We start from the raw sequence: 24443 nt of genomic DNA on the forward strand, positions 1-24443 counted from the left end.
TGGAGTGTCTATGAGCCTGCCATGCACTCAGACAGATAGACCAATGGAGGAGGAGGAGGGGAGGTGGAGCAGAGCAGACCCAACCCTGATGGCTGCGGTGGGTCATTGGCAGAGAGTGAAAGGCAATGAAAAGCAAACTTTTTGAGTTTCTGCTCCATGGTCTCTCCTGGCTTTGGAGGTGCTGATACAGCTCCTTCCCAAGGGTGCAAGGGAGCCTCGGTACCTTCCTAGGTACCTTCTTAGCCACTGCATGGAAGATGGTGTTCCTCTAAGATATGAACTCATTCTTTTTTCAATGCTGTTGTTGTAACATAGTTTTCTTTGACTGTGTGTATGTGTATGAGAGAGAGAGAGAGAACTCAGACTGTGTGCGTTCTGAGTGATTTCTGAGTTAGGGGCAGAGTAGAGCTTGATCTGATCAACAAAATAATATTTGGAAATTCTTGGAAATTCATTTCCTCACTAAAGTAGCACTCCAAAACCCCTTAATGCCCAGTTCTGCCAGGCTCACTCAGTCTCCCAATGGTGGCTGCCTGAGAATTTTCACATCTGAGACTGTGACATCACAAATGGTTAGAGAAGGGGCTAAGCGTTCCTAACTGTGAATATGTCTGTAATTATGCACAATCAGATGGACTTCTATAACGAGAGTAATTTTAGGTTTTCTTCAGAAGGTGGCAGCAGCTTACTACTTATTACAACAGACTTCTTGGGTGTGGGTTATTAAGATATCTGTCCCATCTTTCTGTATTAATTGTTGACTGATATTGCAGAATGAATAAAACATATACATAAACCAGATTGCTTATCAGCTCAGTGGTTAAGTAAATTATTCATTGTCTAGCTCAAAATTCAGTTTTTTTCAGAGGGATGTAAAAAGGGAATGAGAATGTAGAGGAAACTGCTGTTAATGTAATCTGTATAGAAATTCTCAAAAATCATGGTTATGATTCATTAGGCTGCTGACTTGAGCACTCTGTAAAAATGTTGCTATTATAATCTAACTTCCACCTCCATCACTGGAATGTGCTCAGATTTATAATACAAATTGTAGGAGGAATTCTTTCTAACATGGCAGATTCCTATGACACAGATAAGAAGTTGAATATAGGCAATCCTTGTTTTGTGTGAGGGTTGTGTTCAAGACCCCCGTTTGTGTTGGCGGAGCATGCATGAGCCCGCCCCGCCCCTTTTTGTGACGTCTTTATGAGATTTTGTGGCTACTTCCAGATTCATTGGTGCTAATTCCTGCAAGATTGTGCATCATTCTGACACACCTAAATCAGTTGTTCTACTTCAGAGCTACAGTAGAATAGTATCAAAGTGTGTGTGTTCAGTTACAAGTTATACAGGCCCTTTCGATGAAACAAACCACGACAACTCAGTTTAACAAAACCATGTAACCAGAATTGCTGTGTTCTAGCCTGATTAGACCAATGCAACTTTAAAAAATAATAATCGTTTGGTATCCATAAGGGACGCGGGTGGCGCTGTGGGTAAAACCTCAGCGCCTAGGACTTGCCGATTGCATGGTCAGTGGTTCGAATCCCCGCGGCGGGGTGCGCTCCTGTCGTTCGGTCCCAGCGCCTGCCAACCTAGCAGTTCGAAAGCACCCCCGGGTGCAAGTAGATAAATAGGGACCGCTTACCAGCGGGAAGGTAAATGGCGTTCCGTGTGCTGCGCTGGCTTGCCAGATGCAGCTTGTCACGCTGGCCATGTGACCCGGAAGTGTCTGCGGACAGCGCTGGCTCCCGGCCTATAGAGTGAGATGAGCGCACAACCCTAGAGTCTGGCAAGACTGGCCCGTACGGGCAGGGGTACCTTTACCTTTACCTTATCCAGATCATACACTTTTACTAAATACTATGGCCAGACTATCCATTTGGTATAACGGGAAAATTATAGGGTTTTTAGATAAGTGACTTTAATCTCATAAGCTCCTGAGCAAATGCAGGAATCACTGTAGCTTTCTTCTCCTACATATTAACGGACAGTGTGATACAAATACAGAAAACAAGACATGTTGTGTTAGAAAGCACAGAGTAGTTCAGCCTGGACACAGGCACAAATCTGGAGATTGTGCATTAGCTCTGTGGCAACGTACAGCTGAGCAAGGAGTGGTCTGTATAGGGTCACTCATTAATCCATTTTACATTTGCTACACCTTGATGGGATTCAGCTTACAAATTGCTGCATCCAACATCTGATTCAAGTTAGGAAAGGTGTTGGCACCTGGGTCTCTCATGGAGGCCCCAGAACCTTTGCTGCTTCCCCTTCTTGCTAAATCAGACTCCTCAGAATAAATTAGTCAGGTTGAATCTCAACCAGGGTTGGGGAACCTGCAGCCCTTTGGATGTTGCTGGACTCCAGCTCCCATCATCCTGCACTATTGGCTAAACTGGAGTCCAACAGCATCTAGGGCTCTAAATTGCATGGACTGGGAAAACCTAGGAGCTTGTAGCAGAGGATTGTTCCTCTTTCAGTTTCCACTTCTTCCCTTCAACCCTGTGTGCCCTTGTTAGTTCTGGGTGGTGTTGAAATCAAGAAAATTCACTACTATTAGCTTCAGACTTAAGAGATATCTGGCAAGCTCAGAGATGCTAAGAACAGTTATACACGTAGGTAGTAAGTTAGGGGGAATGATTCATTCACTTTGGGGTTTGAACCCCAAAGTGGATGAATCCCATTAAATCTTTTTTTTTTCATTTGCACAGTACAGCTATGTTCAGGTTTTAAAAATAACAGGCATGAAAAACCTCCTAATTTTTCTTCAAAATATTGCAAGCTAATTTGAATATAAATCAACACAAAAACAACATCTCCCCAACCTTCAGCAGTTATAGCAGAAGCCCCCTCTTCAGATTTAGATAATTGCTTCACAAATAGCAATAAGCTGTCACAGGTGCAAAACATTCATTTATATAAAATATTGTCAGTTAAGTGTTTTTTTATATCAGTCTGGATTATTTCTAAGGCTGTCTCTGGCCTTGAGTGCAAGTGGCACACACACAATCAGATTCTCTCTCTCTCTCTCTCTCTCTCTCTCTCTCTCTCTCTCTCTCCCTCCCTCCCTCCCTCCCTCCCTCCCCTTTAGCCTTCCTAATATGAATTAAATCAGAGAAAAGTGTGCAGAAGCAGTGTTTCCATTCCTGGTCCACCCCCCATATAGATTCTCTTCACCAACTACTTTTTTTTAAAAAAAGCCAATTGTATGATATATTTTACTATATAGAGTGTGTGAGAGTGCAGAGATTGTTTCTCTGCCCAGATACTGCATAATTGACTATACAGCATTTGGTAGACACCACGTGGTGTAACAGATGAGTACAGCGAGGAACTGGTGCCAGGAGAAATCCCTCAAATCTTGTTTTTTTAAAAAGCAAATGGCAAATGGAAGAAAAGCAATTTATTTGAAGGGTTTATCTTTTAATTTGTCTGTGGCTTTAGGGAGAAATTCACCCAGGACAGTGAATGGCCCTCTCATGCCAAAGCACGGCAAGTACCTGCCGAGAAGGTGGCCTCTGCTGAGTGAATGCGAGAACCGTAGGACAAGTAGGTCACAACTGATCGGTAGCGAGACAAACTTGGCACATGCAGATATGACTAAAATGGGGTCATGACCGCTCTCCTATCAACCGGAGGGCGCCCTTTGCATGGACGCTCGCAGCACCCCATCCCTGAGACAACGGCAGAAAGTTTCTGGTCCACCTCCCCATGTCATGGCCCTTTGAGGTTCCCGCCAAACCTCAGTTCTAATGAACCTATCTGTGGCAGGGGAAGGCAGAGCTCTTCGCGTAGTTAAAAGGGGTGGATCCTACCTGATAGCGTGCAGTCGGCTCCAGAGCTTCACCTTCCCTCCCCTCCCTTTGTTTAATGCTCTTTTATTACAGGTTAACTTCTTTTACATGTATGCAGGCGCTGCTACAGCCTTAGGATGGTTGCTGTTAAGGGACCAGGAAGGAATTTCCCTGCATTGGCAGGTTTCGCCTTCCCCATAGCAGATGCCATAACTTTAGTTTTAGGCCTTGGGTGGAATCCTTTAGTTTATCTTCCCTAAATGGGGGGGGTGAAGTGGTGATGTCCGTCCCCCCCCGTAGCTGTGATTACAGGGTTCTGATTAAAGGGGCTAAGTTGGATGGGAGTCACTGACCATACGTTGAAAGGTTGTCAGTGCACGCCCCAGCGTTGTGGTGAAATGGGGGTGGACACTCTGTAAACAAATGTCTTCCAGAGCCAGCCCACTTCCCAGACAGACCTGACTACCCTGATGTGCCCCAGATCCCTGGCTGGGGACTGGTAGGATACACGCCCAATGGTCTTCCTACATCTGAAAGTTTAAATAAAGTTGTGGCCAGTTTAATCCTATAACATGTTGTCATGAGTCATTCATTTCTTCTGGGTGGCTCTTGGGGTTGGGGGTCTCCGCCTGGGCACGCAAAGCACACATATCCCACAACAAAATAATAATGGGGAACCACTCTCCTTCCTTATTGCTATGGCTGTGTCTTCTCCATAACTCTAGAGTTACTGGGAGACTGGGACCCGATTTTGCTGGAGCACACCCTGGTTTCTGAAAGTGAAGATCTGTCTCCTGAGGTCTTTGGCTCTTCCGGCCTACAATAAATATAGCAGGATATTGCAATGCCTAATATTGTGGGGATGATAGTTAGGGTGAGGAAGGAGTCGGAAAGAATGTGGAGGGGGGATATTGAAGAAAGGAGATAATAAAGGAGGAAGAGAGATGGATAGAGAGGAGATGACATGGGGCATTGTTTCCTCCATGTCCGGGTCAATGATTCCAGCAAGGACAACTTTATCTGTCATGCTGTAATACAGAAGTCTAGGCTGCAATACCTGGGAAGCAGAAGCGAGACAGCCCGGTACTTCCATTCTCTCTGAGAGACACATTCTCCATCCCTGACAGGTTGTGATCACTAGGAATGGATACACCTCTGGGGAGCACATTTTCTCATCCATCTTCTGTTATCTTCTTTCTTTCCCAACATGACTCTGATCCCTTTATTTAAAGTTATCCCTCTTGAAATCTGTTGCTTTATGATAATCATTTCCCTTTCTTCACATGAAGTTTTAATCTTCCTTTGCTCTGTCTGATTTTTGTGATCTTTCCCCACAGCCCTTACAATTCTAACCAAGAGTATTGGCTTGTTTTGAGCTTTTTCCCCACTCCGTAACAAAATTTGAGACAAATAATGAATAAACCTGAAATGCAGCAAAGGGAATCTTCCTATACATTTTCTCTCTGAAAATCCAGGTGGTGCAATTAAAGTTGATTTGGTGCTCTAGCATGTCAAACTCCCCCCCCCAAAAAAACTACCCAGACTGTTTTGCAACAAAGAAAGTGACAACAATATGCACTTGTTCAATGGCTACAACTGAACCAGCTTGCACATTGGATATGATTGCTAGGTCCTCTCTATTTATCAGTGTTAGCTGCAAAACCTCAAATCTAGTATCCCATATGCCAAAGTTTGGGGCTGATTTGAGGTCTATATGCCTTCTTTTATAGTGTAATCATTTAAAGCTTTGCTAGCTGTGTGTGGTGTTAGTCACATTTCTCTGAATTGTGGCCAGAAAAATCTTTATATGTTTTAATTTTAAATCAAGGTTCCCCCCCCCTTGAAATTTACTATTATGTTCTATCTGTGACTTTGAATGTATGAGAATGAGCCGTAATTGCAACACACAGCCACTTTTTCCTCCAGTAAGAATAATTTGGAAGGAAAGGCATTTCTCTGGGCTTATCTCATGAAAACACGTCTACATTTCCACATGAAACAAAATAACAGTGGTCTTTCTTGTTCAGCTGACTCTTGCCAAATAATTAGATTACCGCTATCTCATTAGCATTGAAATGGCATCACCAAAGCACACAAAATGAATGTTTCTGTTCTTTTCACAGAGAAAATTTGGTGCATATTTGCCATCATTGTTCAACCATTTGTTGCTGCTGTTCTGCATTGATTCACATGCCTGATTTCAAGGGCAAGGAAACAGTGTCCATCTAGTAGATGTTATTGGACTACACCTGGCCAACTGTCACCATTGGGCATGCCAGCAGTGGATGATGTGAGTTGAGGTCCAGCAGCATCTTCAAGGGCATAGGTTCCCCACCCTTGCCTTATTTGCTAAAACTGTTCACAGCCCAATGGCATGTACAGGAAGTTCAGCGAAAGAAGATCAGCTGCACGGTTTTGGCATTGCCGGTCTTTACTATTGACATGACTGGGATAATTCCACACCTTTTCTCATTCTTCACTGTTCCACATGGTTGATGGAAGGAGAGGGTGGCCAATGCAGTCATCATGCCTTGCTTTCCAAGGTTTCCCTATGTTTTCCATAGATGCTTTTTCTGGTGAAATTTCTACCTGGATATACTTCCAGTGGCAGATTTATATACTTCATGCATTGATTCTGGCCACATTTCAGAACAGTCATTTATGTGTAAGTCCAATTGAAATCAATGGGACTAGAGAGAGGGAGAGGGAGGGAGGGAGAGAGTTGGCTTCTTGCCTTTGTGGAAAAACGTTCCCATAAACTTTCCTTTCCCAGCTATCCAATTATAATATTTTGTTACTGGGAAATTTGAGCTGTGCATGCCCAGTTTGTGGCATGGAATGCTAAGTGCATGGTCCTTTTATGTCATAGGCAGGCACCCATAGTTAATGCCAGTAACACTGATGTACCCAACACAGTGACCTTTGTTTCTGGCTGGGAGAGGGGTGGTCTGAAAATTGGGAGTAGCGGTGATCACCGAATTGCCATGGTCAGAGTACCAGTGGCAAAGTTTGCTCTTATGTGCCAGTCCCCTCCTCTGCAGGGTTAGAGATCCCATTAAAATGGTCAACCCCAGACACTTATGGACTCTGAGGGATGTTCTGCTGCTAGAGCTGGTGATTCTCCTAAGGCCCTAGTTGAGCTATGGAATGGGGAGAAAAGAAAGGTCATAGACGCAATTGCTCCTGATTGTCCTCTCTGATGAGTCTGGAAGGCTCCCTGGTTTGGTGGTGAACTTCAGGCAATGCTGTTGCACTCAGGTCCTGCTTGTGGGCTTCTCGTAGGTACCGGTTGGCTACTGTAAGAACAGGATGATGGACTAGTTGGGCACTTGGCCAGATCCAGCAGGATTTTCTTCATATTCCTGTACGTATTTAAGAGTGTTGTACTGCAAAGGTATGTGAGTTATTCTGTGTCATTAAGTGAAACTTGTTGATTAGTTCCCCATTGCCCTATCACTCAGAAAACCTACTGAAGGAATGTTCCATCAAGGAATAACTAGATAACATTGGTGTCTTTTTTATAGACAATAAATGGATATGCACATTAGCACCAAGCTGTTGCAACATTCTGTGCTGAAATAGACTGAACCATGTTGCAAGGACTGCAATTTAGTACATATGCAGTTGCAGGCAGCTTAGTCATAATGTATGATGCACCAATACACACACGTTTCAGATAGAGCAGTATATCACAAAATGATTAGGCTTTGGGTGATAAACTGCATCATTTGTTCTCTTTGCAAAATGGAAGAGTGAAGTCCTTTCTGTGGAATTAGAAACGTTGTGTCTTGAGTTATTTGTCAGGGATTGGTGAAGGAAAGTTGGGATTCATTGAATCATGGGAGATAATAGGTATTGTCTTCCATGGAGAAATAACTAAAGACTTGGTCAGAGTGAAGGAGCTTTGTTAAGCATAAAGGTCAACATGTGAAGTTTCATTTGAGTCAGGGTTTAGCCTTGAAACTTGTTACCACTGTTGGGATTTAACACTGAAAAAAAATGTGGAAAAGTACTATCGTGCCTCTGAGCACATGCAGAGAACTACAGACTTAGGATGAGATTCAACTAAGTAGTAGTAGTTGTTGTTGTGTGTAATTTGGTTCACTTATGAAACATGAATTATCCTCTTCTCCTCCCCCTGCACCCTCTGTGTGTCCCCTAAATCTGCTTAGGAGTGTTGGGGGGGGGACTCAGAAGAGTTTTAGGGTGTGTGCAGGTGGGCCACACAGGGAGAGGAGAGGGTGGAAAAGTCTCATTGTGCAAGCAGACCTCATTCCCTGTGTGCATTCCCCACTTAGTGCTATGTTGAATTCCACCCTAACCTTTTAAAAAAGGAATGCTCTCTGGATTCTACAGCCCTCATTTAACTCCTTCAGAAGTCGCATCTCATGACTTTAGTGAGCTGTACTGATTGACCATTGAAGAGCAGAGTATACATTTTTAATAATAACATTAATAAATAAACTATCGATCCCCTCCAGGCTGCTGAACATGTGGGTTCCTGGAGCCCTTGATTCTTTCTTTACTGCAAGTATAGTGTGGCTCTTCTCTTTATTCAGGCAAGAAGAAGGTTCTACTTTAACAGTGTTAATGTCTTGTGTCTTGTATTGTTCAGGGTTCACATGGCAATTCTGTGGCATAATGGATGGATCATAGAATCATAGAGTTGGAAGGGACCATGAAGCTCCAACCCCCTGCAATGCAAGAAACTTTTGCCCAACTTGGGGCTCAAACCCACGACCCTGAGATTAAGAGTTTTATGCTCTAGTTGGATGACAAGTAAAGTAACAACGGGGGGCTGAGAATGAAGTGGGAACAGGTGAGACCATGGAGAGGGAGGAGAACTACAGACCAGCAGAGAGATCCTCCACTGTTGGAGAGGGACCCTATGCTTGATCAGAGGACACCTGTCTGAGACCATCCTGCTTGTTGGATTGCATTCCAAGCCAGTGGACTGAAATAACTTTATCCTAGTAATTTTTATTGGGAATGGCTCATGTCTTTTACAATTTAACTATCTACCTCTGATGAGGGGGTGGTGGTATTTGACTACTAGAGCTGGGCATTGCAGGATCCTGTGACTCGGAGGAAGTTTGTGTTTGCCTGACTTAACATCTGATGTGTCAGATTTGCTGAGATATATCATTGTCATAACTGCCACACAGGCACCTGTGGGTTCTTAACCTACAAGTCTGAATGCATCAAAAATGTGGGTTTTTTCCTACATTGCAGGTGGTTAACATAATTCACCATGCCTTATAAATTTGCTAGTCTGTTTTTTCCCCCTTCAGGAAATCTTTTTTTTTCGTGATGTACAGAGTCTAAAAACCACCCAAGAACCTCTCATACATCCTCATCCATAGCTGATGCCCCCCCCCTTGGTGTTTCGTGTGTGGATGACCTGGGCTCTGTGCTTGGACACCAGTTTGATTCGGCTTTTGCTGAGAAGCTCCTTGGCCAAGGAGCCTCAAATCTGCAGCCTTTCAGGGACCACGGCAGGTGGGATGAGTTTGTAGTTTGGCACCTCCTTGCACAGTTTGTCGTAAGTAGCTTTGCCAAACCAAACAAGGTTGTTCAACTTGTCTCTTACTTTCCCTTTGGACCACTTCTTCTTCTTGGCTTTTCCACCGGACTTGTTGATGGGGTCCTTGTCCTTCTTGGCTGACTAGCCCACGTCCTTCTTCTTCTTATCGTCCTTTGGAGGCATGGTACTGTTGGAGCGGCTACCATAGCTGCTTCTCCCTAGGTGATTTCTGGCCAGAAAGCTTTGCTGGTCTCTGTTGAGGCAGGACAAGAGAGAGGCATTGGTCTGGTGCCAGATGGAAGCCTTGGAGGAGACGGGGAGGGGAAGCAGCAAGCCATTAGCCTCTTTGCCAACCAATGAGACGATCCATGCAGTGGTTACAGTGTGAAGCTACCGGTGCTGACTTGGGGGTGGAGATGACAGCAAGTTGTCTTTTGAATTTCATACAGGTAGACAAATCATAAAGAATAACTTCTTGGCATTTGTAACAAAAGATCTCTGTGGGCAAAAGGTAAATGGGATAAAACGAATAGCAGTTCCAGGTGAACGGCACACACACACACACACACACACACACACACACATTTCAGCACCCAACAAGAATGTAAAAACTTGGTTTTGAGAAATGCTGTACATCTGCTTGCCCCAAGGCCTAAGCTAAGCTGATGTTTAGCTAAGGAAGGCTAAGAGGAAGCAGACTCTGGTATCAGCATGTGTTTTAACTTGTTACTTCAGTGTCTGTCACAAAGCAATTTTGGACATAACATACTGTGCTACACAAAGGAGCATTCTTCTGTGGGAAAGCAGTTCTTAAGCACTCCGTTGACTTTTCTGACAGCCAGCAACTTTTTTCATATAGTAGAGCTGTATCTTTGAAAGCTGCCACAGACTAGCCTGTAGGTAGGGATGGGTAAATATATCATGTTCTGTTTTTCTCAGTTTCTCATCTTTTCAGTCTTCAGTTCTCCATATTTCCACATCAGTTTGCATTTTTAAAAAGTCCTCATAAATGTTTTTCAGATTTTAGTGCAAATTTTCCCTAATATACATATTTTAGCAAGCAATTTCCTCCCAGTATAATGTGTATTTGTAGGTTAGTCTCACCAGTATATGCATTTATAGGCATGCTTTTTAGCCTAGTATATACTTTTTATGCATTACTTGGCTGGAGAACTGCATTGCAAAATTCAAAGAAGTGTGAGTTTCAAAGGTTGACTGCCTTTTAGTTTGTATGTTGCTTCTGAAACTCTGAATTGAGCCGAATTGAATTTCTCCCCCACCCTGCCTGTAAGTCACCCAGGATAAAAATGGATACCTGATCTGTGCTGAGAAAGTCAGAATTTGAAGCAAAGTATACTGAATATGGGACGCGGGTGGCGCTGTGGGTTAAACCACAGAGCCTAGGACTTGCTGATCAGAAGGTAGGCGGTTCAAATCCCCATTACAGGGTGAGCTCCTGTTGTTCAGTCCCAGCTCCTGCCAACCTAGCAGTTCGAAAGCACGTCAAAGTGCAAGTAGATAAATAGGTACTGCTCCGGCGGGAAGGTAAACAGCTTTTCTGTGCGCTGCTCTGGTTCGCCAGAAGCGGCTTAGTCATGTTGGCCACATGACCTGGAAGCTGTACGCCAGCTCCCTCCGCCAATAAAGCGAGATGAGCTCCACAACCCCAGAGTCGGCCACGACTGTACCTAATGGTCAGGGGTCCCATTTTATACTGAACATACCACCCTCCCACACCAAATTGTGGGATATATTTATCAGAAGATATGAATTGTGTCCTTGGCTAATAAAAATAATGTATGTTAAAGTGAAATTCCATTCTCCCAAGTCAAAGGAAAAGACCTTGGTCACCATGCATTGGTGCAGCACAGCTGCATACTATGTCACACAACTAATTGTACCAGAACAATTTACCCTGAGCACAGCTACAAATGCCACACTCTTGACTGCTGATGTGTCACATCATATTAGAAGCTTTTTGCTTTGAGCTTGTGGGATTTCTTCAGTGTGCCTGGTTCTTGACTCACCTCTGGGATTCTGCCGTACAAAACAGTTGTTCCAAAACTGCAGATGACCATGCTTGCCAGTTATGAGCTGTACTGAAAATATTTATCATGGACAAATATTGAGGCTAAGAAGTGACATCATCTACTATGAACAAGATTTGAAGCCAAGTCTCCCTCTTTTTCAGGGAGTATCCTTTGGACCACACCATCAGGGCAGAATCCGTGACAGAGAAGAGATCTGCTGTTTTCTATTCCTATCCCCATGGCTGCTCATGATATTGAAACAAAGGGAAAGGATTGTCATCTCAAAGGGCCATAAAATTGGGGCCTTGTGCCCCATTCTTGCACTGCATGTAACTGAGAAGTAGCTATTAATAATAAATAACTGGTGAATACTTATTATGGTTATTTCTCACACGCATGGAAGACAATACAGTATAATAAAATTAAATTAACAGTTACAAAACCCTGCCGATGGGTTTATAGTATTCATTCTCATGAGGAAAAGGACAGAAGAGAGTGAGAAGGAAAGATGATGAAGCAAGAGAGATACTAGGTTAAAATCCCAGAAAATTAGAGAAGGGCAAGGAAGATAGACCTTCCCTGAAGCACTTCTCAAAAAGTAGACGGGACTGAATCATATGAACATCTGGAGGCACTCCGGCGCAAATATAGCCCTGCCAAAGAAAATGAAGGTAGGAGACAACAATTTCCTTTTAGATCCTGCTACAGGCACCCCAGTCTCCAAGCAATGAGAGATTTTGGGTTGCCAGCACATACTTTGGGCTTGGTTTCCTCAGGAGCAGAGGAATCTGCCTTGTTTTAAGTCAGACCATGGATCCATCTAGCTCAGTATTATCTACAGACTGGCAATGGCTCTCTGGGATTTCAGACTGGGGACATTCCCACCTGGAGATGCCAGAGATCGAACCAAGGACTTTCTGCAGACAAGAAGATGCTCTACCACTGAGAAGGTCACAGGAGATGGATCTTTGTGATACATGGTTTTATTTGCACATGTAGACAGGCTGAACATTGGATTGAAGGACTTTCAGCATCAATACTCCAATAGAACTTGCTCCCCCATTAGTATTCTATGGCAGTGAGCAAAGTCATACTTCGGTTTCACCACAGAGAGCAAGTCAGATCTCTGTCTCTTTGAAACCCTAGTTCCAGACTAGCTGAGGTCCATTCTTCTTATGCTCACCGATGACACTGATTCCCAGCCAAGGCAGCGGAGTGAGGCCTGACCCCTTCAGCATCTCCATCTAGTTGTTTCTTTAGCAACTTGTTACATGCACTCTTTAGTCATGCAAAAAGAGATACTTAACCACTTAAGCAGCCTCTTCCTCTGCAGAATCAGACTAGCCTCCCAATCCTATAACAATATTTTCATTAACAGTGGCTGGTCCAATTAAAAAAAAAGTCACCTTACATATTTGTTTAGAGTCAAGAAAAAGGAGCGCTCATTGCAGAACTCCAAAGTAACTCCCCCTTTTCTCTGTTTCAGTCACTTGCAGGCTGCAGCAAAGATGAAAAAGAACTTATTTCTTCTGGCAGCCTATATTTCCCTTTATCCACATTCAAATCCTGACATTTTTTGCTTCCAGATAGGGAGGGTTTTTCTACATTCATGATCCATCTTGTTCTGTTCTATTGTCTGTATCTTCAGGCAAGAGCAAGACTCCCAGTAGGTTTTGTTGCTGGGTGTTAAATCTTCCAGAAGTTTTCAGCTGCTAGCAGTTTTGGCCAGGCAGAAGCATAGTGCAGGAGGGAGGTAGAATTCCTACATAATATGTGTACTGTATGTAGCTGATGAGATACAATTGTTGCCTTAAAAACCAGCAGTCTTCACTGCTGGCAGTAATACAAATGTGTTTGTGGGAGTTTCATTGTCAGTGGCGGAGCTTCATGCTCCAGCACTGGGGTGGGGTGGGGGTAGAGAGCAGGCGGGGGCAGGGCTGGTGCACATTCTGGGGGCGTGGCGTGCCACCTACGGGGTGTGGTGCCCAGCGTGGGTGGGTGGGTCAACCACAATGGCACCCCACCAGGATCGCACTGCCGGGGACGGTGCACTCCCCCCGCACTCCTCTTCCTTCGCCAGTAGGGATTGTTGGCTTGTCTTTGTTCTTGTTTGCTTATGTTTTTTGTCTTCTCATTTTATGTTTTTATGTTATGAATTGCTTTGTGATATTCAGATGAAGGATGGTATACAAATTTAACAAACAAACAAACAAACAGTGATTCTGTTCTAGGTAGTAGATCCCCAGTGCATCTTTAAACTCATAAAACTGTTTAAATGTAATATGGGTTAGTTGCTTATCTCGGAGGTTGAAAGCAAAACTGTGCAAGCAAAGAGCTAACGTTCAATGAAACAACCAAGAGTAAGACCCACTGACAACAGTGCAGGGTTGTTGTGTTTCATCTGGGCAATGAAGGGTGCATGAGAGTCCCCTCTTGGGTGTCCACCCTTCGTCATACTGGATACCTACTTTGAGGCAATTTTGAACATAAGATACTATGGGGCAGAACAGGATCCCATTATGAACATTGATCAGTTATATGAAAACAGGAAATGCAGACTGCATTTTTGTCCACTGCATCAGTAGTGAAGTCACACAATGAAAATTGTATTGCAGGAACATCAATAACTTGATGAAATGAGCGTCATAAATGCTGGTATTGGAATAAAAAAACCCATCCATCATGAAGGCCATTCCAGCTATCTTGTGCTGTGGACGAGGTAGGTTCTTTAGATCCAAGTGAGGAAGAATGTCCAAACCTGGCACCTCAGTAGCACACATAGCAAACTCCTGCCTTTCCACTGTCGGCCAAAGGACTTGTCCACACTGGAGTTTATTGTGTGTTTGTGTTCCTATTTAAGTGCAATAAGATGTTACCGTCAAACAATACCAGTCTCAAATCTTTCCCCCTGCAAAGTTGGATTTATGCAGTATGGGGATAATATGATAGGTTGGGGGGGAAATGGGGTTCCAAATTGCTCCTGCTCCACTTGGGGTTTTAGGATGGGTGGGTCAATCATCACTTTCTACTAGTCCCCCTTCCACGCCCACTGCTTCCATTTCTTTTCTAGCTGTGCTCGTAACTATTTCTGATACGCTCCTGAATGAAGGATGTATTTTCTTACTCTTGATTCCTGAGATTCGCACCAAACGAGAAATCTCCAGAAGCATACCACATTACAACTAGTATATGTATATTTCTTCTGATCCCTCAGATTTGCACAAAAGCAGAAAACTGCACAAGCAAACCACATCAAACATTTTTACACCAAAAATTGCACAGCAATCTGAAAAGTGTGTGCTGAGAATTTACAATTGCTTTTATTTCTTTTCTGCTGGAGTATACCCAGATAGATAGATAGATAGATAGATAGATAGATAGATAGATAGATATAGATCCCTCAGATTTGCACAAAACCAGAAACTGGTACAAGCAAATCTTCAGTTGCCTGACTTTGTGCTTTTATGCACTTCTTGTGCAGAGATACTTGTTTTCAAAAAAACAAGGTGTGTATGCAGCTATCTGCATGCATACTCTGTCAGTACTTACTTGATATAATACAACCAGCAAATCAGAAGATAGGAACAAACACAAAAACAAGCACCTGGTAGTATGAACAGAAAATACCAAAGCCCCTCCTCATATACAAATACATGAGGATGTGGACTACTCTTGTCTAATCTGAATGAGGGAAAAAGTAGATTAACAGCTAAATAATGCCCAAATGTGGCTAGGTTCTCAGTCACATCTATTATTTCCTTTACTTCTCCTTTTAAACATGTAACATTAAGCAACAGTTTGGCTGATGGGTAGGACTGATCTTTTGGGCTAGGCAAGATCATGCAGTCAATTCAGGGTTCAAATTAGACTTAAATGTGCCTTCTGTACCTTTCTTATGTTGTTTGTTCCATGTTGTTAATTAAGGGATGATTAGGGAAGAGAAATCAAAATGTATGCTACAGATTTATGTAAACAGACAGATTTAAGTGAAAATTTACATGAGCCTCACATGTGAAAATGTTCTGTGATATCAAAGTGGCTTGCTTAAAATCATGGTTCAAGCTGATAAGAGTTACAAACTTTTCTTTCTTTCTTTCTTTCTTTCTTTCTTTCTTTCTTTCTTTCTTTCTTTCTTTTTCACCAGCCCCAGTGTTCGATCTGCAGACATTATCAGATTATAATGCTTATCTCCAAACAATGATAATGCTTTACAGGTTGATTTCTACAGATTAAGCTACTATTAAAGGCACAAGAGCCAGTCACTTGATAATACAAATGATCAATAAAGAAGCCACATTTACAAAGTAAATGAATATGATAAAGGTAACTTTTATTACCCTAAACAATGGGTTGCAACTGTTACTTTAATTTCTCATGCTTAAGAAAAATTCAAAAGAGCATTTTTTTTCAATGAAAAGTTTCAATGAATAAATTTATCATCAGTTAATTCATTTTTCACCTTGTTGAAGCCAGACAGTTTATCAGTAAACAGATAATAATCTCAAAATCAGCTGATTGGACCTTATCTATTTCATTCTGTCACATCCCGAAATCTCAGAGCTGATAACACAACCAATCAATGTATGCCAAGGACTAGTTTGAAATAGAAATTGTCCCGTTAAGAACTCCAAGTGAGAAACTAAATTTGTTATGGTGATCAGACTCAAGAAAGGGTGCAAGCAAGGGTTTGTCTGCACATCTGAGAAAGAATATTGGCCGCCTTTTGCAGTGCTACTTTGGCTTCAGACATCAAACCCTTATTTCCAAGGCTCTCCTCCACCTTTGCATGCTGATTAGGCCAGATCTACGCATGCAGCAGAATGAGGTAATGGCAGAATGAACACTTCTATACTTCAAAAGTGGGCATACCATTTATTTATTTTTAAGCAGAAACATTCCAGGAAGAGAGGTTCTAGCCAAGCCCTCTCCTTGACCCCATGCCCCTAAAAATGGCATGAGAGACAAAAGTTCAACCAGTGAAACTTTTTGCCAGCAGAAAGATGCAGTGATGGGTAAAGTCTAAACCCCTCAATGTTAAAGCCATAGGATCCCAACTGTGTGTACATTTTGTTTCCATTTTTATGCAGCTGAAGACAGACAGACAGATTTGAAATCCATCCATCCATCCATCCATCCATCCATCCATCCATCCATCCATCCATCTTTCCATCTATCTACTTACCTATTTTTCCCCCAGTGTTTGATCCTAAAATAAGGCAGTCCAATCTACCTGAAGGGTACACTATCTATTAATGCAACTCCATTTCCAAAGTCAGATAAAAACCACACACCAAACAAGAGGGTACATTGTACTCAGATGTCTTTTCTGGGATCTTGATTATGCTTGTAACAGTCAGCTAGGTTCACATTAACCTGGCAAAGAACTTCACAGCTGCACAAAAACTGCTGGAGAAGCACAAACAAGAAACAAGCACAAATACAAATAGAGTTTCATTCTGCAGAAACATATTCCCTGGTGCTACAGGCAGGCTGCCAGGTCACAACCCAGAAAATGGTTGTGATTCCTTCATAACCCAGGAACCATGGGGAGAGATGCAGGGGTGGCATCCTCCATTCCTAGACCTGTCACCCACCCTCTGTCCTTACCTGCTGTGAGGTAAAATTAAGAGTCCAGATTGCTGCAGTGAGGTGCCTGGGGCAGGCCACAAGTGAATAAAAAAAGCTGATCAAGGTTATGTACACATTACCATTTACTCAGGCTACAATGTGCTCTCACTGCTACTGGTTTAAGCCACAATTCATACGCATTGTTTCATGCCAGCCCAATCTCTGAGCGGTGTGAGATTCCAGGGGTTCCAGACATGCTTACCAGGCTCTGTGTTTCCTTTTGGACAATGAGGTCCAGTGGAGACTGTGGTGTCTTTATGATATATGGTTTGTTTATACCTATATACAACCTAAGCCTGGGGTGGGGGTGGGAGGCTTCCAGCTTTAAACTCCAGGAGGGCTTGTCTCTCCCATGGATTGGTTTGGATTCAACCTGTCAGCCCACATTGTGCTGTGACCCCCTTTTCTCCAACTTGCAAACTGCTTCCCCAAAATGTAACTATTTCTCTCTTCCTTACATCAGCCCACTGCAATTCTGAAACTTCCCTTTCCAACTCTGCATTGTCTTTGGCTAGCTACCAGAGCCCCAGGAGGGGCTCCACCCCTTTGTGTCTGACAGAGAGCCTTTGCCTTGTTGATGGCTTCCTTGATAGGCCACAGCCCAGTTTTTTGTGCCCATCTTTTCAGGCAATTACTTCATCAGGAAATCAGCCCAGTTTATATTTTTAACATGGCTTATATTTTAACATGCTGAATTCGATGTCTAGCACCCTGGAATTAAAAGGGGGTCCAGGCACCCCACAAACATATAACATTATGCAGTAGCTCATTGAGAAACACTCCTGCTTGATGTGTTTCCCCTCAAACCAGCTTCCATCTGATTTGAAAATGTACCATGTGGTTAAGCTGAGGTGTGTACATTTCAGCCGTCTGTTGCACATGTGCAGATGGCACCTTCATTGAATAGAAGTTCAGGGGGGTGCAGGGGCGGGAAAACAAATCAGGTAATGGTGAGTACAGCAATGTAAAAATGGGACTTGCAATGCAGTGAGAGGAAGCTGTTGTGCTGCGTTTTCAACTCTACAACTCTATGATTCTGTGATTCTATGAATGCTAAATATTTTATTTACAAAGTCTGAATGCTTGTCAAGGATACAACTGAAGTGATGGAATATTAAAGTACATTAGAAGAAGAGACAGAATGTAATGGCAATAGAGTGTTTTGGTGAAGCCTCCCTTCCTAGACATAGAAAATCCTTTTGGACTTTTCTCAAGATTGGATCAGAAATGGCCACATATATTCCACACCTATTTCTCCTACAATGCAACAATGAAAACTTAAAGGGGAAAAGATCTATTGACTCTCATGACAGCATCTGTATGCATGCCTCTAAGCAAGTGTATTTTGTCTCATTTATAAAGATGTGGAAATCTTTTATTTTTATGGGAAGAAGGTGAGAAATCAATAATGCAAAAAGGTTTTAAAAACAGCACAGCCGTGATGGACAATTAAAGTCTCATAGGCTCTGGTAATATTGATTTTCCTGGTGCCCTTGAGCCCTGCTGTCTTTAAAGAGAAGTGTGTTAACCCTTTGATTTAATGAGCAAATTGGAAGCATCAGTTTTGACACTTGGGCAATGTTTATCACAGGTTTCCTTCCAAGATATTGGGGACTGCCACAACTGCAAGGAGATTAACAGAGCAATTATATGCGTAATTGCATGGGGAGAAACACTGCCATCATGCCACTGAATCCAAAATATTCTCAAACCTGGCTGAATCAAAATGTTTTTGTTTTTTTTAAACCACACAAATGACAACCACAGGAACAACCAGAGCTCACTGGTCAACAACACCTGCAAGACACTTGGAGGTGTACAGGCAGCCCCAACGGGGTCTTGATGATCTGATGACTGCTCCACGTACTTCTGTGTCACAACATGCAGAATGATGCCACAGGGAATGTGGCTCTCATGCTGTAAAACTCTGTTTTGTAATATTAAGCTACCATCTAGAAGCCCACTTTCTATCTTCTCCCAGAGCAGGAATACTGTGCTTGCAGCTGCTCTGACACGTCACCTTGAGACAGAGACAACATGCTTCTTTCTTCAGAAATATCATTTTTATCCAGATTCAAATCTATGCAAATATGCCGATTAAACATATTAATTTAAGTAATTTAGCCGGTTAACATTCTTTGCAGAGCTATTTCTACTCTGCCCACCCCTCCAATTTTGTGGACATGGTGGGAAAAGAGAGGACCCAGCAGAGGGTTACTCACCTTTTCTCCCCCCCTGGCCTGCCATTGGATCATCAGTGGAAGAGGAGAGACAGTGACCGCAGTGAGGAGGTCCATGATCAGACCTCATGCTCCCCCTCACAGATCTGCAAAGCATTCTCTCAAGGGCCATAACATCACACCCTTAATTGGGCTGCATCCCTATTTTTTGCCATGTTGGTTTTTTTAATACAGTATGTATTCTTTCAAACCATCCTTATCTGTTTGTTTAGCCTCCCTGAGGACATTTGGTTGCAGTGTGGTGGGATGCATAAGAGGCCTTTGTCTCCATCTTGGCTTAAGAGACAGTTGCTTAGATACAAAATAAAGTGGAGAGGGTTCAGGATCAGAAGCTATGTACCCAGATGGGAAACCTCTTTTGACTGACTCGGGCCTGAGGACACTGGTTGTCGGTCTTAAAAGCTTCTTCCCTGCTGTCTTCCAAATGTGCACTTTGTGGCCACTTCAAAGAAAGAGGGGGAGTGATTTTCCAATCAAGTATTTTTTAAAAACGAGATTAGCCATGGACAATGCTTAGTAGGAAGAGAATAGAGATGGAGCTGCTGATTTTGTACCGGAATTACCTAATCATTTCACGACATACACTGAAGTGTATCAGAATGTTTATAAAGGCCTCTTTGGCATCAACAGTGTCACTAGCCAGCAATCATAGCTAGGGAATGTTCCCTATTAAAACAGTATGCTGACATGCATAGGACTGGGCTGTAAGTATTCCAGCTTGTAAGTAGCTGATCAGGCCATCCTGTGTTTTTTTCAGCCAACCACCATCTGTCCTTTGTAAACGGTGGGTTTTACAGTTCTGAGGTGAACAAACATGATGGCTTCTTTTGCTCTGAATGCCTGCCTCTGCTCATCAGAATTAATAGGGAGCTTCAAGCAATCTTATTTCTTAATGCTGCTTCTATATTACTTCTAATTTTCCTAGCAGTATCCTCATTATTAAATGTCATCCTTATTAACAAAGTGCGCTGCTTTATCTGAAACGTTGGTCTTAATGTTTCATCCATTAGAGTCTAATTTTAACAATGACAGAATGATCTCTCTCTCTCTGTTTCACGGTCTACAACCACAGGCTTTTCATTTTTACCTTGTAGCTGTCTAGTTAGGAGACCAGACTGTCTCGACTCTGTTGTTTCCCTTATGGAATTTTCCATGGACACCAGGCACTTATATCCATTGCAAAGTTGTCCTGAGTCAGCCCCACTGAAATGAATGTGCAGCTCCCATTTGTTTCAGTGGGGCAATTAGAAATGTCTTTTCAGTGGATTCTTCTCTGTGCTAAAAGTACCCATTCGATATCTTGTTAATTCCAAAATGTTGCCGGTCCCCATTAATGGCAGAAACAGCCTGTTCAGTGACATAACATGAAAATGGAAGTGTGTGTGTGTGTGTGTGTGTGTGAGAGAGAGAGAGAGAGAGAGAGAGAGAGAGAGAGAGAGAGAGAGAGGGCACTTCCTCAGGTAACATTGGTCCCATAGCTAGCACAACAAGGGTAGGGAACTTTTTGGGGGCCAAGAACCACTTCAACCCAAGAAAAATAAGTTCCAATAGTATGTATCTCTCATACTTCCCCCATCCTGATGTCAAAACAAAAGTGAAAGCATAGAATGTTTTGTCAAAAGAATGCTGGAAGTGAAGAGTGGCTGACACTGCAGGGGTCCCAGTAGCTCATTCCGCACCCCCCTCCCCACTCCTGGTCTACATTTTATGTGGATCCACCTATTTGAATGAGACATTTACTGGAAAACTCAGTAGAAGGATAATGCTCCCTAGTTATGTTGCTGATTGATACAAAAGGTATACTTCGTTTCTTTTCTTTTTTAAGTGGGTCTTTTCCTTGTAGGGTATATGTGTTGTATGGTTGCATTTTTTTCTTAGTTGTTGCCTGCCAAATGCCTTGCTTCCTGGGATTTGCTCATGCTGAGGACCACGAGGCCTAGCCTACAGCCCGATGATTAGTAGCTATGAATTTTTATTGATCTAATATGCTAGGGCACTTAGATTTGTTTTGCAACTAGATGGGCTGGATGGAGTTAGGAGTTATGTTATTCACTTTGCTTGTTTTGACAATGCTGCTTACTATTTCATAAGCAAATTATATCCAGTTGCTTTAAATTAAATCATGTAAGTTGCTTTCTTTTCAAATATTTTATCTCATTTTGTATTAATTCCCATTAATTCCTTTTTCTCTGTAACTTGTATATAAGTTCTATTCCAATTCATAGTTCCAATTCATATCATTTTTTATAATTTAATATCACCATTGAACTTTGTATATTAATTTTAAAAAGAATGATTTGTTTCAGTCACCATCTGAAGCTCTTGTGTTTGTTTTGTTGTGTAAGCTTTACTTTCTGTTGCATTGTGTTGCTACTGAGGAAGATTATTGGCATGGTATGAATTGGATCCCCAGATTAACATTTGGTGCTAAAACCTGAGAACTTAATCAGAACCCAGGAGTTGGAAAGCTTGACATGAGTTTAGTTTGTGAGAAAATTTGACTAGTGGGGGAGTAGCTCTAGCATTTAGAGATATTTAAAGCTGAGCAGCCTCATTATTTCAAAAGTACATGGACAAACTAAATCCCTTCCCTTTTCTTTGGTTTGCTGATGTAATCATATCTAATTTACAGAAATGAATGTTCCAGGGAAAGGGAAAGCAAAAGAGTGTTGCTGAGAAGAGTCAGGGAAGTGTGTTGAGTGGCAGTAAACTTTCTATTGCAATTATGACTGATACAAGGAAAATTTGTGTACCTCGGGTTACATACGCTTCAGGTTACAGATGCTTCAGGTTACAGACTCCGCCAACAAAGAAATATTACTTCGGGTTAAGAACTTTGCTTCAGGATGAGAACAGAAATCGTGCTCCGGCGGCGTGGCAGCAGCAGGAGGCCCCATTAGCTAAAGTGGTGCTTCAAGTTAAGAACAGTTTCAGGTTAAGAACAGACCTCCGGAACGAATTAAGTACTTAACCCGAGGTACCACTGTACTTGGTTGAGTGAACCCATAGGTTCAAGGCCCCATGGTGGCTCCACTGGAATGTATTGATGACTTATTGGAACAATATTCTGAAGAGAGGAAACTTCAGGTGGTTGTGAAGAGGAAGTCACAGGTTGCTTATGGCTTTTAGAAACTAGATGGTCACAAGTTAAAAAGGAAAAAGATAAGACGCAGTTTTCTTGACTCTGGGACAGGAGTGTATGAAGTTGCAGATGAAGGGTGATGGTCTTGAAAGAGAAGTAAAGCAAATAGGTACATAGAATTTGGGACTCTCTCCTGGAAACAGGGGATTTCTGGAGAACTGGAAGAACAGACATCTGGCAACGAGCATTTGCAATGCCACTTGAAGAATATGAAGGAGAAAATTGTAAATTTCCAAGGGGCTATAAAAGTTTTGACACGACACCTTAAAAAGCAACTGGTCGGTGATGGAGAAGTGAATGGTGTTGCTCATCCTCAAGGTAAAGCTTTGGTAGAAAGGATGAACAGTTCCATGCTCACACAATTATTTGGTCAGTAGTTGGAGGAACTTCTTCAGATAATAATGATGTTGATGTTTGGGAATGAGAATGGATACAAGGAAGTGATAACAGGGAGAAAATGGTTGCTTCCACTCCACTGGAGGTGAAGGTTTGCAAGCAGGTCAATATTGGGCTTGCTTACGCTTCTGCTTGTACCGCTTAATCGGAGCAAATGTCAATTGGGTTTTCCATGGATTGACACTTGCCCTGATTCAGCGGTAAAGAGCTGAAAGGGGTGGCAAATGGAAAACTGCTCGAACCCATGCCTGGAAAGCACAGGATAAACAGAAAACCTCTAGGACCTGTGCATTCTCAGCATGGGCAAGCAAAGTGTGGACGAGCCCATTGCTTTACATAGCGGAGCTAAATAGGAAGAGGAATCTGTAGTACCCGATCCTGTTATCACTGCTAAGGATACCACACACACCAATAGGTTATAGTGGAGAGCTTGAGGACACAGAGGAACTAAGGGAAGTAGAGGAAGCTGCTGAGGACTTCCTTCTGAGTACACATGCACAGAATTGCACTCCATGAAAATTAAGCATTATGCAATAGAGCCACCATATTGTGCAATTTGGTATTGAGTGCATGCTGTGGAAACAAAACAATCCAATTACACATTGGCTGGAGATATTTGGTGATAACAGGCGAATTATCTTTTTGGCAATTTATCTTCCATTATAGATCTTTGTATCACAGGATCTTTGGAACTTCAGGATTCCAAAGAATGTTGTTTGATAACAATTGCAGTAACATATTAAGAACATACAAAGAGGTTGCTACATTAGGCCACAGTGGCCAACCATGTGCCTGTGGAAATCCTGCTAGCAGGACCTGAGAACATGAGCACTCTCTCCTGTGGTTTTTAGGAACGGGTGTTCAGAAACATTACTGCCTCTGACCATGGAGGAGGAGCATAGCTGTTGAAGGTCAGTAGCTACTGACAACTTTCGGTTCCATGAATTTATCCAATACTCCCTTAATGCCTTTTTATATTTTCTGTGGCAGCTCCTAAACTGTGGAACTCCTTCCGCACAGAGGTTCATCTGACACCTTCATTGTATAGCTTTCATCATATGCTGAAGAAGCAGCACTTTCCTCTGGCATTTGACTCCTGAGATCTACTGTATATATGGTAGGGCCCATCTTACTCTTCTAATTGTAAATTGTTTAAACTGATTTTAATCTTGTATTTTTTTTATTGTTGAAGGTGGTTAAGAAATCCAATTAATAATAATACACCAGATATCAATTTATGATTCTGGTCATACTTTCTGTTGCATTATCAGTATTTAAAAATAGATTTGACTCTAGTCAGATTGGAGATCCAGTTGATCTGACTCTGTCAGTAGTTCAGTACATCTTACTAGAAGCAGTCCAACTTATTTTGCAAGGAATTAGTTGAAAAGAGCTGCAGCTGGTGTCAGAGGACCGGCTCTGTAGCCATAAGGTCTGAGATTCAGTCTCTGCCATCTTCGGTTTATAATATTCTGTCTGAAGGGCTGGGAGATCCCTCTTCTTAAGACCTTTGAGAGCTGCTGCCAGTCAGAGTGAATTGCAGTGGGCTAACATGAACCAGCAGGCTGACTCAGTATAAAGCAATGTCATATGTTCAATTAGCTTTTCCCCTTTTCTGCCAAGTGAAAGAATTGGTGGTGTCACCTTTCATTGAAGGCTCTTTCTCCTTTAATAATGCATTATTCA

At 42.5% G+C, this 24443-nt stretch overlaps 1 long non-coding RNA gene and 1 pseudogene across 2 annotated transcripts in view; both read right to left on the reverse strand.

The window, feature by feature from the left end:
• The window catches only part of LOC308583372, a 444074-nt gene that overhangs the window by 70988 nt on the left and 348643 nt on the right, over positions 1-24443 (reverse strand). The gene's annotated exons all lie outside the window — the stretch shown is intronic.
• Positions 9141-9527, reverse strand: LOC308584310 (small ribosomal subunit protein eS25 pseudogene; annotated as a pseudogene). Its single transcript has one exon. The product of its transcript is annotated as a small ribosomal subunit protein eS25 pseudogene (transcript).

This window comes from Podarcis bocagei (genome assembly GCF_964188305.1).
Source record: "Podarcis bocagei genome assembly, chromosome: 3".
Taxonomy (NCBI): Eukaryota; Metazoa; Chordata; class Lepidosauria; order Squamata; family Lacertidae; genus Podarcis; species Podarcis bocagei.